Raw genomic sequence first — 18,644 nt, 5'->3', positions numbered from 1 at the left:
GTCTGGATACAAATGGGAACCAAATCCCCTGATACAGTTTTTCACAATGGAAAGAATTTCCCACCGACTAGCTTCTGGCTCCATGCATTTCAAAACTTGCTACTCCTCCTGCCCCACCTGCTGGCGCTGAGCATCACAGACCACCGTCAGACCTCACGTTCACGGTCACGTCACATGTTTGTGGTCTCGTCACACATTCACAGCTTGTGTTCATACCAGATGTGTGTGGTCACGTCACATGTTCACGATCACATCACAGGTTCATGGTCATGTCACATGTTCAGGGCCATATCACATGTTTCAGATCTTGCACACGTTCACAGTCATAGCACGTGTTCCGGATCATGCACATGTTCATGTTCATACCACAACATCCCCTCTGGTCACCACCTTCACAGCAGTGTGCCTGGTGGGTCAGCACAGTGGGAAGCAAGAACATGCCTGCAAGCCATTCCCACAGCAGATGGCTAGCAGTAGCTTAGCCACACAGGGAAGTCAGGGCGAACCCATAAACACATCCCACTAAGTCCAAACTAAGCGCACCCTACACCGGAGCCAGGGCCAATGTGCCCCAGCCAATCCAATGCCAGAAAGGAGGGAAACGTGACTGAGGGAGCAGGGGTGCAAAGAGGCTGTGGTCATAAGTGATTGTGGTCAAAATATCTTACTTTTGCAAATTTGGTGCCACGTGACCATGTGAAGCCTTGGCTGGGCCCCCACTTCGCCCCCTGGGGGAGGGGCCTGGAGCTGGTCTCTTTGGCTCCATGGGAAACCCACATCTGAGGCAGTGGTAAGTGTGGGGCTTGCACACGTGCCTAATGATGGCAGTGTTTCTTTACACGAAAAGCCACAGCACTTCCCCATTAAGTTAATCTAAAGCTAAGCTGTTAGAGTTAGGAAGGAATGAGCGACACGGTTGACGAGTGACAGCAGGCAAGACTGCCCCCCGTGAAAAAATGAGTATGGATTTAGAGTATCCAATTTTCTTTTGGCAAAAATCAATGAATGTGTTTTCTCCACAAATCTGGAGAGCACATAAAACATTCAGTTATCTCCAATGTCTGTTTCTTTTGCTTGAGGGTGTTACCTTGATCTGTTGGGAGTAAGTGTGGACTTTTCCCGTCTCCTTGAAATCAGGTAAAACGTGCAGCTGAGACCCAGTAGTGAGAGCACTCGCCACGTGTCCTTTCGGCAAAAAGTGCTTTTTTGCAAATATTGAGTTTTCAAGTTCTATGAAAGATGGACAGCCAGGTGAGGTCACGGACTTGCCGAAAGCTGTTGCCTGCGTGAAAGGTGGCGCTGCACCCTCGTGGTGGAGGGGTCTTACTTTGTCTCTGCTCTGTTGTATGAGGCCCCCCGCTCCCAAGTACACAACATCCCGACACAGGCCAAATTATCCTCATCTAACACCACATTTTGTTCTTAACAGAAACAGGTACTGAAGACCAGAGAAGACAGGAGCCCCTCCCCGTGGGTCACGCTCCTTGCTTAGCAGGGGCTTCCTCCAACATGGTGAGTTGTTTCTTTGTGCGATGCCCTGGAGATTTTTTTACATCCCCGGGACAATGCACCCAAGCAGGCTTCCATCTGGGTGAGAAGGCAGCCTTTCTTCTGTCAAGGGGGATAGGATGCTGGTGAGAGAGGAGTCGGCCAGGGCAGCCACTGACCGTGGGCTTCTCCAGAACATCAGTTGTGCGTGCGGGAAAAACACAGTGGAAGACAAGGGGTGCAAGCTCATTCCCTCCAAGCTACCAGTGCTGGGTGCCCCGGGCAGTCTCTGCTGCCCCACAGCATGTTAAAAATACCTTTCATTTATCCAGGGTTTGACACTTACAAGTCAAGTGTTACCTAACTAATGCTGGAATGATGGTAAAACTGAATTGCCCTCCTTGGCCACTGCCGGTGAACGGACCACTGGCCGGGTGGAGGGTGAAGACAGCGAAATGGGTGTCCCAGAAAGTGGGCTGTTTGGCTCCAATTAAGAAGCAACTCTTGGGGCTGGCCCCACGGCATAGTGGTTAAGTTCAGCGTGCTCTGCTTTGGCGGCCTGGGTTTGCGGGTTCAGATCCCGGGTGCGGACCTACACCACTCATCAGCCATGCTGTGGTGGTGACCCACATATAAAGTGCAGGAAGGCTGGCACAGATGCTCAGGGCTAGTCTTCCTCAGCAAAATAAAAAAGAAACTCTTCTTGCCAAAGCGGGTTGAAAATGTCTCTTCTGTTGTCCCTGCCTGGTGAATCCCCAGCCTAGGAGGGATGCAGCCAGTGGGACAAATTGGGGAAAGAACACAGGCAGGGACAGCCATGCCAGTCTAAGGACTAACACAGCAACCAGCCGCTTGCAAATGCATTAAAGGGCAAACCTGGGAAGACAGGAGGGAAGCTTCTTTGCACTTTCCTAGGTAGTTGATAACCACCTGGATTCCCTTGCCAAGAGCCACTGGGAGGCTCCAGAGGGCCACAGAGTGGCTTCCTGGGCCAGCTCTGACCTAGGATGCCAGCCCTGCCCCAGGAGCAGACCAACATTTGAAGGATTAGGTCCAACCCCTCCACGTTGGCACCCACTAGCCATTTCTTTCTTTCTTTTAAGCACTGGCTTTGAAATCTTACAAAATCCAAACTAATCAGAGCCCAGGTTACAAGCATATCTTGATGTTTTTAGTTCATCGGAAGCTTTGCCAAGGATTTTATTTTTAAGTGTGGAGCTTAAAATACATCATCCTAAGCTCTGAGCCAGCCAGGGGAAGCCAAAGTCAAACACCATCTTCTTCATAACGTACAGCAAGTCACTGCTGCTGGAATAAGGGAAAAATCAGAAAGGAAAGGATGCTCTGGTACAAAATAAAAATGTAGTTTTATCGCGTGGAAATAGGCAAAGTTCATGCCACCAAAAGCTGTTTTCAGAGAGAGAATTTTTAAACTATAGAGTTTATGGGAAAAAGAAAGCGAGGGAAAAAGATTCCTGGAAACTGACGTAGGCGCTGGGGCCCTAACGTGCTGTCTGCAAAGCCGAGTTGGAAAGGGAAGGAGGGCGGCTGCGGCGTGTTTAGGGCATGTTTAGGATGTCCTTGCGCGTCCTCACACCACTCTCGGCGAGCCCACGCCTTGGCCCAAATGGTACTGAAAGCAGTTCGTTTTCTTGCTCAGGTTCTCAGTTTCCACCCTTCCTCCCTTTGCGTTGTGCCACTGGGTCCTTGAAAGCATCCTGATGGTACCACCAGATATACAGTTGCGAACTAAGGTCGTCTGCACTCAGGGGACAGCTTAAAGAGCTTGTGGTGCTGGACCTACTTTTAAGGTTTATTTTTCAGCATCTTTTGATGTTTTCTGTATTTTTCTGATTCAATCTTTTGGTTATTTAATCTAAAACATATAATTCTCCTTCCACGCTTTTAGCATTCTGGGGCTTTCCTCTTCTCCTCCTTTCAGTGAACACTTTATTTATTATGATTGTTATAAAGGATTTGACAACACAGAGATTAGGAAATTTTGTGTTGTGTTACTGGATAGTCAACGTTTTAGATATTTGAATTTATTATTGGCGTTAGACGTCTTTAGGAAAAAACCAAATACAACAAAAGGAGACTGTTGGTAGTGTGATGGTAGAGGTATTAGGTTAATATATAATGTATAAGTCTGTGTAATGGATAGTTGTATCCATCATAAAATTTTCAAATGACTCGCAGATGTGCGTCTCGGCAGCTGTTCCTCCCTCGCTAATGGCCTGAGGCTCTGACTCAGAGAGGAATTCTGTGCCAGAGAATTCTGGCAGCAGCTCTGGCTCTTGTGATATTCCCAGGGCGGAAATCGTTCATTGTCAGCAGGGGTGACGATGACAAACCAGTGAAAGGCTGAATGGGGAGGGGCTGCTGAAGAAAGAGAACTGGATCCCAGCACGTTAAGAAGGCTGTTTTTGAGCTGCTTTCAAAAAGAAAGGCATTGACCTCAAAATTCTTACTGTTGATTTACTTAAATCTGTTTCTATTTACAAAGTCTGCTTTCTTTCCCCTGGGCAAATCAGAGTGGCCTGTGAACGCGAGCTCGAGGACAGAACTGCAACTTGGAGGCTGATTCCCCAGCCTGGCGCCTGTGGTGCCCCTGGCCTGCTAATGCAGAATGTCTGTCTGAGGTTCGACTGTGCCCCTCGTGATGCTCCCTGACCACACCAGCCTCCAGGCCAGAGCTGCTCAAATTTGACACTGTAGGAATCCCAAGGGTGCTAGCAAAAATGCTGATTCTGCCTCCCCTCGGAGTGAGGCCTGGGACTCTGCATCATCTGTGTGGACCAGGGGAGGGGACCCCAGTTCCCTGAGGTGCTGTGCTGAGATCTGGGGGTGGTGGCAGGACTGATCATGACAGGTCCCTACAGGCCCCAGGTGAGTGTGCTGGGATGAGCAGTGCGATTCTGACACCATCTCTCGGGGTTCGTGCAGACCCCACAGGATGAGGGCTCAGTCCCCCCACAAGACTGCCCTCACTCCAATGCCAGCCACACTTCGGGGGTTCCAGGCCACTTGTGCTTCAGACTTCAACTGGCTACAAAGTCAGGGGTTCCCACCACCCCCACTAGTTCAGTCGTTTGCTAGAACGACTCACAGAACTCAGGAAAGCAGTATACTGATGATGATGGTTTTATCACAAAGGACACAAATCAGGACCAGCCTAAAGAAGAGAGCCACAGCGTGAGGTCTGGGAGGGCCTCGAGTGCAGAGCTTCGGTGCCCTCAGGTGCGACAACCTCCCGAACATCCGTGTGTGTCACCACCACGGAGCTCACCTGAGTTTCCGCTGTCTGGAGTTCTTATTAGGGGTTTATCACACAGGCACGATTTCATCACTGGTCACATGACTGAACTCAATCTCCAGCCCCCTCCCCTCCCTGGAGGTCAAGAGGTCAGCCTGATATCGCTTGGCTCCAAGTCCCAAACTCTAAACCCATGGTTGGTCTTTCTGGCAGGACGGGCTCCCATCCTGAAGCTCTCTAGGGGCCCCCATTAGTCACCACATTAGGTAAAGTCAGGTGTGGTCTGGGGGGTAAGAGGCCCCCTCCCAGAAACCGGGGACAAAGACCCGCCAAATTCTTTGTTAAAATACAGCTTCCAGGGGCACCACAAGGGACCACAGGAAATTCCCAAATCAGCCGTCCCCCCTCTGGGAGCCGCCCTGAAAACCACACCCCTGTGGGGAGACTGGAGGGTGGAGACGCGTCTGGGACTGCTCCCCCGATGGTCTCAGGGACCCGAAGCTCAGAAATTGGTCAGGAGAAAACCCCAGACATTTAAGATGTCTTAGCGGGAGATGGTGTTTGCTATAAATTCTCCTCACAGGAATGCCGGTATTACCAATGCAACAACAAAAACAAGTATTTTCAGAGTTGCAGTTGACCAAGAGGTCACACATTTATTCTTTTTTTTTGTGAGGAAGATCAGCCCTGAGCTAACATCTGCCAATCCTCCTCCTTTTGCTGAGGAAGACTGGTCCTGGGCTAACACCCGTGCCCATCTTCCTCTACTTTATATGGGACGCCACCACAGCATGGCTCGACAAGCGGTGTGTCAATGCGCGCCCGGGATCCGAACTGGCGAACCCCGGGCCGCCGCAGTGGAACACTCGCACTTAACCGCTTGCGCCACGGGGCCGGCCCCCACACATTTATTCTTTATGACTCTATATGTTTGGATTTTAAATAACATTCTTCTGAGTAAATGTAACCTTGGGGATTTAGCTTCCTAGTTATCCTTTCTTGTGAGATCAGCCCTGTGCTAACATCTGCCAATCCTCCTCTTTTTTTTTTTTTTGCTGAGGAAGACTGGCCCTGGGCTAACATCCATGTCCGTCTTCTTCCACTTTATATGGGACGCCGCCACAGCATGGCTTGCCAGGCAGTGCATCGGTGTGCGCCTGGGATCCGAACCGGCGAACCCCGGGCTGCCGCAGCGGAGCGCACGCACTTAACCGCTTGCGCCACCAGGCCGGCCCCCCTAGTTATCCTTTAAAGGGACTCTGATATTTAGTTTCAGAAAGTAAATTCTTTAGATTTATTTAGATACTTTATGGACTGAGATCAGTCTATCTGTGTGATTGATCGGTTTGCATATCTTTGCCCCGGCTGACACTGTGTCGTTGCTGACGTGCTCTGTACGTAACTAAGCCAGTCGTCTGTGGGCTAGTGCACTCCAGCTGGTAGAGCGCAGTGTCGGGGTGGGGGGAAATTAACTTCTGGTACCACCGCCCCCACAGACTTGGTGTACCCTTTAGGGCGAGATTCTTAACTTTTTAGTGCCTCTATTTTCCCATAAAATGGAATTATCAACACTTGCATCCTACTGCAGTGAAATAACATGATGTCTAGGATTTGTTTTAAACTACTTAAGGGGGAGAAAAGGATGGGAAATAGATTAAATAAGATTGGCAAAATGTTAATGATTTTACAGCTGAATGATAGGAACACACAGGTTCATTATACTTTTGTGCATGTGAAGATTTCCAAAATAAAGTAAAAAAAAATAATAATACCTGCCCCTGTCTTCCGCACAAGAGTGCCGTAACCTTAAGCACCATCCTTAGAGCACCTTTTGCTCCTTGGAGAAGGGTGCTGCGTAAATACAAGACTGAGTTATTACTCTGTGGCCCTCAAATGATTGCATCACACCTTGAGGTACTGTTGACAAGGAGGCAGAAAATAGGTTAGAACCCGTGGGAAGAATGGCTATGAAAGAGGAAAATAAAACTTTCAAAGCGTCGGAGGCTACACGGAGGATTTAATCTTAGTGTGACAAACTGGAAGCCCATCTGGGCAAATTGGTGATGCAGGAAATAAATCTGCAATATATCAAAAATATGTTGCCCCGTAGCTGACAATTTATTTCTAGAGTTCCACATGTGTAACACTTTCAGTCTCATAAATGATAAATAATAAATTTTTATTTATTAATCACTGGATCCCAGAGGCAGATGAGCACAGTGAATAAACATAAGCTGCTGGCAGAAGCTGGTTAATTTCCACCAACCCGGCTCACGTTAACATATGTGGTTTTCTGAGTTTGGAGAGTTAGTGAGCCAACGAGAGAAGCCAATATATTTAGGGAAACCACGCCAATCACAGCAAAATTCTGTACTGTGAAAAGTGCAGGCTGAGGTGTATAGAATGATAGATGTGAAGATGTGTGCACGTTCTTAAAGATCAACGAACTCCTCCCTACTTGGAAAGTATTCGAGGAGACCCTGCTGGCTTGTTACAAACCCCGGAGCTTTCTATAAGAGTATAAAGACAATTAGCTAAAGCCTAGTAATCAATCTGGTGTAAAAACTCAGAAAGGAAAAGACTGCGTCATCATTACATCAGCGGCATGCCTCACACATCTAGATGCGTGTTAGTCTGCGTAAACTGTGGAACTGGCCAAGGCGGGGAAGCACAGGTTCATTCCTCCAGGCCCCGGCAGGAGGGATCCACCACTGTCTCGAGAAACGGTAATCATGATGAAAGGCAATATGGATCTTGCTGAAAGTGAAAAAAATGTACCCAATCTTATTCTGCAGCTCAAGGCCTCTCTAAGGTTTCTAAAACATAGAACAAACATGAATCTACAGAAGTCTTTGGTAATTCGGAGTCACTGATGATTGAAACGAGACAGGAGTTGAAGCTTATCTTTGTTGGCACCCCTTTGGTCAGGGGATAAGATGGTGTAAATAAGGCTTACAGGGGAGTCTTTGAATAAGCAAGAAATACTTTTAAAAAGAGTTTGAGGGGCCAGCCCTGTCGCCTAGTGGTTAAGTTCAGCAGCCCAGTTTCAGTTCCCAGGTGAGGACCTACACCACTCAGCGGCAGCCGTGCTATGGCAGTGATCCACATACAAAATAGAGGAAGATTGGCACAGATGTTAGCTCAGAGTGAATCTTCCTCAACAACAACAGCAACAAAAAGACCTTGAAAACTTTTGTATATAATGACCAAAACCTAAGCTAATCATACATGATTCTACCTCGTTGTTTAACAGGCCTTCTATAGATCTTTAATAGGCAAGAGTTTGTGTTCCTTGTTCATACTGAAAGTAGGAAAAGGGGACACCCGTTAAGCCTGAAGAGCACTAGCCAGGATGAGGGCTGGGACCCGTCCTCCTGACACCGTGAACCTGCAGTGAGCCTTGAACGTGTCCAGACAGTTTTCTCCCTGTAAAAGGACCCAGAGAGGTTCCTTCCAGCTCTAGAATTTTGTGAGCATTTTCTGTTTTCTGGTAGGAGTCTATTCTTTCATCTTTCCACTGATCCTGAGTAATATTTGTACATAACAAAACTACATTTATTTGTAGATACAAAATATACGTGGACGCAGCAAAATAGGAGTGCTGTCAAGTCTGACAGGCAGTGAAAGAGACCGAGACACAGCCCCCAAGGAAGGGGAGCTGTCAGACCAAGCCCACCAGTCCAGCCCAGGCTTTGTTCTCTCCTTTTTTCTCATTGAAAATATGTTGCAGGGGCCGGCCCCGTGGCTTAGTGGTTAAGCGCGCATGCTCCGCTACTGGTGGCCCAGGTTCGGATCCCGGGCGTGCACCGATGCACCGCTTCTCCGGCCATGCTGAGGTGGCGTCCCACATACAGCAACTAGAAGGATGTGCAACTATGACATACAACTATCTACTGGGGCTTTGGGGAAAAAAAAGGAGGAGCATTGGCAATAGATGTTAGCTCAGGGCTGATCTTCCTCACAAAAAAAAAAAGAAAGAAAATATGTTGCAGAAACAGCACCTCTGTTCTCTGATGTCTCAAGAGATGGTAAACATTCATTTCAGCAATATTGGAAAACAGCCAAGAATGAGGGAACAAGAAGATGAAAATTTTTTTCAGCTTGATGTTCCTTTTTTCGCTGACTTTGTGCTGTCCCAAGTACAGGAGGGCAGTATGGCAGTTGAAGGCCTTTAGAGAAAAGAGTAAGGTCCCCTGAAGAGGAAGGGGGACCTGCCTCCGTCTTCTCTTGGGCATCCATCTTCAGCCTCCCCAGAGTCCCTGCAGAGACCGTCCGGCCAGCGGGTGGGCAGGGAGGCAAGAGAGAGGCCAGCAGCCAGGCCACCGCCTCTCAGTCTCTCTCCTCTCCATCCCCCCCTCTTCCTCAACCAGACAGGCAACCAGAGCCTCTCCAGGTGGGAGCATCTGAGCCCCAGGGACCTGTGCGGGCAGGAGGACAACCTTCCCGGAGACACTGGCTGCTGGGGATAGATGGGAAGCAGGATGACAGGATTTGAAAGAATGTTTTCTGAGACTGACCCTCAACTGCATAATCCCTCTAGGAAGAACCATGGGTGCATGGCTAACCTGGACACGGGCCTTCCAGGATCACCCCACAGTGGCCTCACCATCCACAGAAGGGAAGGAGGAAGGGGTACAGTAAACACATGAAGCATGCTGGTTCTCCCGATGGCCTCAATATGCCATCATAAGGGCCTAGATAAAGGAAGAAAGGGGAGCTCTGTCTTAGTCAGGCTTCTGCAGAGAAACAGAACCAGCAGACAGAGAGATACACAGACAGACAGACAGACAGAGATTTATTTTAAGGAATTGGCTCATGCCATTGTGGAGGCTGACAAGTCTGAAATTTGCAGGGCAGGCTGGGCTGGAAATTCTGGTAAAAGTTGCTGTTGCAGCTCAAGCCCAAGTCCGAAGGTGGTCTGCTGGTAGAATTTCTTCCTCTTCAGGGGACCTCAGTCTTTTCTCTTAAGGCCTTCAACTGATGGGGTGAGGCCCACCCACATGATGGAGGGCAATCTGCTTTACACAAAGTCTGCTGATTTAAATATTAATCACATCTAAAAAATACCTCCACAGCACCATCCAGACTGCTGTCTGACCACACAACTGGGCACCCTAGCCCAGCCGAGTTGACACATAAAATTAACCATCAGTGGTTCCAGTGCTCAGGAAATACCATCTGAGCTAAGCTCATGTCCAGTGCCAACTGCACACACCATGTCATTTCACAGCTCTTGCTTATTGTGAGTCCTTTAACCTGTCTGAACGTGCTAGCGCCCTCTCTTAAAATGGGATGCACATAAATCTGGTTCAGGCCCAGTCCCCTGTCCCGAATCCCAAGCCCTCTTTTATTGTGTAGTTTGGTCTCCTCCACTGCTGGCTTGCTCTGCTCGATGTTGGTCATCGTGTTTCAACTGTTCATTGACCTCGTCAAGAAATTCTCTCTCTCTCTCTTTTTTTTTTTTTTACATATAACAGAATATTATTTAACCTTAAAAGGGACAGAAATTCTGATCCACGCACACATGGATGAATCCTGAGGACACCATGCCAAGTGAAATCAGCCAGTCACAAAAGGACAAACGCTGCGTGATTCCACTCAGATGAGGCGCTAGAGGAGCCCGACAGACAGAAAGTAGACCTGCGACAACCAGGGGCTGGGGGGTGGGGCTGGGGAGCTACTGTTCAGGGGCCAGAGCCTCAGCTTTGCAAGATGAAAGAGCTTTGTCAACGGATGGCAGGCATACGGTCAAGGTCACTGAACTGTACGCTTATAAATGGTCAAAATGGCAAATTTTATATTATATGTATTTTACCACAGGTGTGTTATATAGTTTCCAAATGTTGAGGGATTTTCCAGTTATCTTTCTGTTATTCATTTGTAGTTTAGTTCCATTGTGGTGGGAGAACATGATTTGTGTGACTTAAATCCCTTTCAATTCCTTGATACTTGAGTGCGCTTGCTGGCTGGCTCTGTCCTGCTGTCGGTTATCACATTTCAACTGTTCATTGACCTCGTCAACAAATGATCTCTGAAGCACGGGCTTTTATTGGATTATAGAATCAAGTAGTTGGGTGAATTTCTGCAGCATACACTATATCACAATATTTGAACAGTTCCTGGCGTGTGGTATGTGAGTCCCTGGAGGAATGTATAAAATTAAACTTCAAGCAGAATAAAAAGCAAATAAACTTGCATGTAACATGTAACACCCAGTGTGGGACCTTGCACCTCATTGGCTCTCAATTGCGAATTAATAAGCAAGTGAACGATGTAAAGGAGGAAAAGAAAACTCCACAAAGAGATCCTGCTGAATAACTAATTAGAAATCAATTCAAAGAACTCATCCTTCTGTGTAACGTTAAAGTCTAACCAGCTACTCTCAAAGTATGGTCCCTGGGCCCTGAGGACCCCAACACTCGCTCAGGAGTCTGCATGGTCAAAACTATTTTTATAATAATGCTAAGAGATTACTGGCCTTTTTCACGGTGACGTTTGCGAGGATGGCACAAAAGCAACGGCGGGTAAGACTGTGGGACCCTCTGCACAGATCAAGGCCGTGGCACCAGATTCTGCCCTTCACCATGCTCTTCATCACCATAACGCCCTTCACGAAGCAGAATTTATGAATTTATTAAATCCTGACTGTTTCATATGCAACTTAATATTCTGTGCGAGGAAGTGGGAAGTACACTTTAAGTTCTGCTGCTGCAGATGCAAACACAGTGGCTGCCCGGAGGAAACGCGCCTGTGTGGCTGATGGTTCGAGCTGACTTAGCTGCTGTCCTTTTCACGGAATACCATTTTTACTGGAAAGAACAACTGACAGACAAACTTTTGGTTACTCAGACTTGGGTATTTGGCAGATATTGTCTTAAAAATGAACAAAGCGAGTTTGTCACTTCCAAGAAAACAATGGACAGTATTTGCCATCATAAAATTTGAACGTTCTGGTGAAAATTAGACTTCTGGAAAACTTGTCCCTGTCACTGTGAACTTGCTCACTTCCCAATACTTACAGACTTTTCTGATAAGGCAGGTGGTGATATTAACAACCGTAATTTTTAAATATTGTTTAGTGAAATGTGTTAACAGTTGGACTATCTTCATAACGCAGTGGATTAATGTTTTCCATGACCAAATGGCCATGTTACAAAATCACGTGTGGGTATTAGATCCATTTGAAGTGCCAGAGAGACCAGTGGGTTTTAGTCTCACAGCTTGAAAAGCTCATTGATGTGGTGTCAGGGTCCACACTGCAACAGACCTTTAAGAAACACCCACATGTCAGTTTTGGTGGAGTATCTGTCTAAAGACTCCTGCATTTTCCTACTACACTCTGTGAGGCCAAATTTTCTTCACACACACATCAACTAACACAATATATCACGACAGACTGAACACAGAAGCAGATCTGAGAACGTAGCTGTCTTCTATTAAGCTAGACATTAAAGAGATTTGCAAAAATGTGAAACAGTTTTGCTCTTCTTACTAATTATTTTTTGTTTTGGAAAATAATTATTTTTCATAAAATATTGTTTGTTATCATAGAATGATATGGAAGAAGTTTCTTATTGTAAATTTTAAATAAATAAATAAAAATCTTTTAAAACAATTTCTCGGTTTTAATTCCTAATACCATATGCTTTCATGAACTCAAAGCCAGCTGTGAAGGGTGACATGGCAGTCTCTGGCTGAGGGAGTTCAGAGTGGTGTAAAGAGACTCATTCCAAATGCTCTGGGAGATTTAAGCCTAAACTTCCCAATTCCTTGTATTTAGGAAATTCCTTATCTTATAAATTTAACCTCTTGAGTATTTCAGAAGATAGGATGGGTGAGAGAGACAGCTAAAGAAATTTGGCACCAAAGAGGTCTTGAAAATCATTGATACCTTAGCCAGAGCAATCAGGCAAGAAAAAGAAATAAAAGGGATCCAAATTGGAAAGGAAGAAGTGAAACTGTCACTATTTGCAGATGACATGATTTTATATATAGAAAAGCCTAGAGAATCCACCAAAAAACTTTTAGAATTAATAAATGAATACAGTAAAGTTGCAGGATACAAAATCAACATACAAAAATCAGTTGCATTTCTATACACTAACAACGAAGTAGCAGAAAGAGAAATTAAGAATACCATCCCATTTACAATTGCAACAAAAAGAATAAAATACCTAGGAATAAACTTAACCAAAGAGGTGAAAGATCTGCACACTGAAAACTATAAAACATTGCTGAAAGAAATTGAAGAAAACACAAAGAAATGGAAAGATATTCTGTGCTCTTGGATTGGAAGAATTAACATAGTTAAGATGTCCATACTTCCTAAAGCAATCTGTAGATTCAATGCAATCCCTATCAAAGTTCCAACAACATTTTTCACAGAAATAGAACAAAGAATCCTAAAATTTATATGGAACAACAAAAGATCCCAAATAGGCAAAGGAATCCTGAGAAAAAAGAACAAAGCTGGAGGTATCACACTCTCTGATTTCAAAATATACTACAAAGCTATAGTTACCAAAACAGCATGGTACTGGCACAAAAACAGACACACAGATCAATGGAATAGAAACAAAAGCCCAGAAGTAAACCCACACATCTATGGACAGCTAATCTTTGACAAAGGAGCCAAGAACATACAAGGGAGAAAGGAGAGTCTCTTCAACAAATGGTGTTGGGAAAACTGGACAGCCACATGCAAAAATATGAAAGTAGACCCTTACCTTACACCATACACAAAAATTAACTCAGAATGGATTAAAGACTTGAATGTAAGACCTGAAACCATGAAACTTCTAGAAGAAAACATAGGCAGTACACTCTTCCACATCAGTCTTAGCAACTTATTTTCAAGCACCACGTCTGACTTGGCAAGAGAAACAATAGAAAAAAATAAACAAATGGGACTACATCAAACTAAAAAGCTTCTGCACAGCAAAGGAAACCATCAACAAAACAAAAAGACGATCTAAGAATTGGAAGAAGATATTTGCAAACCATATATCTGATAAGGGGTTAATATCCAAAATATATAAAGAACTCATGCATCTCAACAACAAAAAAACTAACAACCCAGTTAAAAAATGGACAAAAGACCTGAATAGACATTTCTCCAAAGAAGATATACAGATGGCCAACAGACACATGAAAAGATGTTCAACATCATTAACTATCAGGGAAATGCAAATCAAAACTACAATGAGATATCACCTCACGCCTGTCAGAATGGCTATAATTAACAAGACAGGAAACAACATGTGTTGGAGAGGATGTGGAAAGAAGGGAACTCTCATACACTGCTGGTGGGAGTGCAAACTGGTGCAGCCACTGTGGAAAACAGTATGGAGATTCCTCAAAAAATCAAGGATAGAACTACCATATGATCCAGCTATTCCACTGCTGGGTATTTATCCAAAGAACTTGAAAACACCAATGCATAAAGATACATGCACCCCTGTGTTCATTGCAGCGTTATTCACAATAGCCAAGACTTGGAAGCAACCTAAGTGCCCATCAAGGGACGAATGGGTGAAGAAGATGTGGTATATATACACAATAGAATACTACTCAGCCATAAGAAACAATGAAATCCAGCCATTTGTGACAACATGGATGGACATTGAGGGTATTATGCAAAGTGAAATAAGTCAGAGGGACAAGGTCAAATACTGTGTGATCTCACTCATTAAGTAGTAGATAACAACAACAACAAACAAACACATAGAGACAGAGATTGGATTGGTGGTTACCAGAGGGGAGGAGGGGAGGGAGGAGGGCGAAAGGGATAATTAGGCACATGTGTGCGGTGATGGATTGTAATTAGTATTTGGGCGGTGAACGTGAGAACATGATGTAATCCATGCAGAAATAGAAGTATAATGATGTACACCTGAAATTTATACAATGTTATAAACTAATGTTACCACAATAAACAAACAAACAAAAAAATCGTTGATACCAACTCACACCCACTAGGATGCTACTATCAAAAACAGAAAGTAACAAGTGTTGGTGAGGATCCGGAGAAATTGGAATCCTTGTGCATTGTTAGTAGGAATGTACATCGGTGCAGCGACTGTGGAAAACAGTATGGAGGTTCCTCAAAAAGTTAAACATAGAATTACCATATGATCCAGCAGTCTCACTTCTTGGTATTTATCCAAAATAATTGAAAGGTGGGACTCGAACAGATATTTGCACACCCATGTTCATAGCAGCGTTATTCACAATAACCAAGGGGTGGAAATAACCCCTGTCCATCGACTGATGAATGGATAAACAAAATATGGTATATCCAGACAATGGATATTATTCAGCCTTAAAAAGGAAGGAAACTCTGACACATGTTACAACATGGATAAACCTTGAGGACATTATGCTGAGTGAAATAAGCCAGGGGCCTTCGAGTAATGTTTACATTGGATCGCTCAGCATAGCAGACAACAAAGAAAAGTTCAGTTCTGCTTATCGGCTTGGTGTCTCAGACCAGAAAGTGGGCGCATGGCCTGGCTGGAAGCCTCAGGCAGAGGTGAACTTTGTCCACCCACCTCCCTGGACCCCCCACGCTGGGCGGCAGTGCCTGGAAGAAAGTCAGCTCCGCCCTGGGAAGGCTTTTGTTGTTGTTACTTTTGTAATTTCAAAGAGAAACAGATTTTTACAAAAATGACATCACAATGCCTCTTGACTGTGAACCTAATTTAGAAACTGGCCCAATCTTAGAGGAAATTGAAGCAGCAGCTCATTTCGGAAAGTTGCTGGTTGCAAGAAAACAGCCAGGTCACTCTGCTGCCTGCAGCCACCATGGCCTGGGGGGATCTGCTCTGGTCTGCTTCAGAAAATAAACCCCCTGCTTTCCTTGAAAGGAGCACAAGTGTCGCATGCCAGCTTCAGGGGGCCTGTTGTCTTCCCGAGGTTTGGGCAGCCATTGTGCTATGACTTTGTGGCTGAGAGCAGGAAGATGTGACTGCTGTGAAATAGGAGACAGAGAGAGAAGCTTCTTGCCATCGACACAGCTGTCCTGGGGCAGGTGGCTGGGACAAAGGCTTTTCCACTGGGGAAATTGTCCAAAGCCTGTGCAGTCAGAGTAAAGCCAGGCACTGTTGTTCCTCTACCATGGTGTTTTGTATTGATTGCTGTCACTTCACTTGAGCATGTCTTGCCAGCAGGTAAGCACCAGAGACAAGGGGCCCCCACAGCGGCCTCTCCTGAGTGCATCCTCAATAAACATTTACTGACAAGCAGGTTTTAAGTTACCGACCCACGTGGCCCTGCTGATATGTTGATCTTGGACTTCTAGCCTCCATACCATGAGAGAATAAATTTCTGTTGTTTAAGCCACTGAGTTCGTGGTACTTTGTTATGGTGGCCCTAGCAAAGTAAGGAGGTTTGGAATAAGCAAAAAGGATTAGTGGGTGTCTCCAGTGGGAAGTATCTGTTTTTTAGAGCTCACCCTCTGGGTTCTCTGATTCTGGCTTTTCATTGCCTTTGAGCTATTTTGCAGTCTAACCTGTGGAGAACAGGTGATGATGCAAATGATTTTCGTCTATGGACATGAAAATGAACTGTGTGGTGGAGGGACAACCTTCACCCTGGACCCCTCAAATCTTCCCCCCCATAGCCAGTTTTGCCCAGTTTGCAAGTTCATTCCAAAATTCCTGACCCATAAATGTGTCTGTTCTGCACATTTTCCTTTGAGCTGGTTGTAACATCGCACCAGTTCCCTCATTCAGTGAATGAGTTCAGTAAGATGTTTGCTACAAGCTGATTGCACATCTGTATGACAGTCGTGATTCTCTCCTTGGTCAACATTATTTTTCAGCATTGGTAAGCCCCACGTCTGGCTGTGGCTGCCATTTCCCTGCTGCATTTTGCTGGGATCCTTGAGAGGAAAGTGTCGCCGGTGGGGGCAGTGTCCCCTACCTTGGTTTTTAGGGACTTCATTGTTGGACTTGTCCTCGTGAGAAAACTGAGGCTTAGGAATAAAGAACTGTGGGTCCTCCTCGTGCCGGCCTGAGCTCTTCACAGGCTCTGCCCAGCCCAGGTACCTACTATGTGCTGGGCACTTCCCAGACGCAGGCTCATTTCCTCCTCCACATAATCCCCTGAGATATGCAGTACCGTCCCCATTGAAGATGGATGGAACTGCATCTCAGGGAGCTTTAATAGCCTCGGTCAAATGCATGTGGTAAGCGGCAAAGCCAGACTTCACACCCGTGACTTGGACCGCAAGCCCAGGGCTCTTTTGACTATACCACGATGGTCTCTTTTACACAGAAAAAGAAAATGCCATGTGTGGGTGGGCTCTAAGCTGGTCCCCGTGACCCTCTCCTCCTGGTGTTCATGTCCTTGTGTGATCCCACACTCTTGAGTGTGGGCAAAACCTGCAACTTGCTTCTAACCAACAGAATAGGCAAAGGTGATGGCCTGTCACTCTGGGATTACTTTATATAAGACGTAACTTCTGTCTTCCTAGCAGACTCCATCCCTGCTGGCTTTGGTGAAGTAAGCTGCCAGGTCATGAGTTCCTCTGTGGAGAGGTCCAAGTGGCAAGAAACTGAATCCTGCCGACAACCGTGTAAGCCTGGAAACGGATTCTTCCTCACTTGATCCTTCAAATGAGACCCCAGCCCCGGCAGACATCTTTGTGACCCTGAAGCAGAGAAGCCAGGCAGGCCATGCCCAGATTCCTGACCCACAGAAACAATGAGATATAAATGTGTGTCGTTTTCGGCCAGTAAGCTTGTGATAATTTGTCATGAAGCAATAGATAACCAATATACCATGTCTTAGAAACATTCAACAAATATTTATTTGCCAGGCGCTAGTACAGGTGTTCAGCATACATCAGGGAACAAAATTAAGTAAAATTCTTACTCTTGTGGAATGTAAATTCTAGTGTTTATGTGTGTGGGGGGGTGTTGGGCAATCGACATAATAAATAAGTTCTTTGGTTACACAGTTACATCACATGTTACATGTATCAACACAAGTACCACGGAGAAGGAAGCCGGGTGAGGAGGACAGGGAGTGGGCCAGGAGTCTGCAATTTTAAACCTCTTTTGAGAAAGTGATGTTGAGAAAGACTTCAGGGAGGTGAGAGAGAGAGCCATGCAGATATCTTGGGGAAGAGAGCTTCGGGCAGATGGAATAGCCAGTGCAAAGGCCCTGAGGCTGAATCACACCAGGAGGCAGACTGGAACAGAGTGGTTGAGGGGGAGGGTGGCGGGAGCTGAGGTCAGAGGGGCAGGGGGAGAGAGATCTTGTAGACCCTGGAGGGCCACTGTAAGGACTTTTATTTTTCTCTGAATGAGATGGGGAGCTCTTGGAGGGGTTGAGCCGAGCAGTGATGTGGTCTGACCTATATTTTTAAAAGATTCATCCCCTACTCATTGCTGGTGAATTCCCACCCCATGCCCACCCATGCAAACCGAAGCAGCTTATACATCAGCCACACAGGCCACCTGAATAAGCCAAGAGACTAGCCCTAATTTTTAAGTGGTTTTCTCGCTCATTTTTCTTACTGAAGCCTCCGGATCCTGGCCATCATCTAAGGGCAGCCCAAGCCCTGCCTCACCCACCTCCTCCAGCTTAACCCCGCACAAAGCAGCACTTCATGCCCGGCCGGGTTGCCGCTGCTTTGTACACTGGATCGTACAGGCAGGGGCCAAGTCTCACCTTTCCTTTAAATCCACCCCAGCCTGAGACACAGCTGGCACCTTGGCAGAGTTCCTTCTGCCTTTCCCAGTGGCTTCTCTCAAGTGCTCCTCTGCCTCCCTGACTGCCCCCAACCCTGCCACGTGCCCACCCCTCACCCTCTGTCATCCCCCATTTCTATGAACAGTTATATGTGGCTTCTTATTTCATACATCTAAACATGGTCCTTGGGAAAACAGTAACA

This window comes from Ceratotherium simum, chromosome 27 (assembly GCF_057802395.1).
Source record: "Ceratotherium simum simum isolate JZ-2026a chromosome 27, ASM5780239v1, whole genome shotgun sequence".
NCBI lineage: Eukaryota > Metazoa > Chordata > Mammalia > Perissodactyla > Rhinocerotidae > Ceratotherium > Ceratotherium simum.
Note: the sequence above shows the minus strand (reverse complement) of the source record.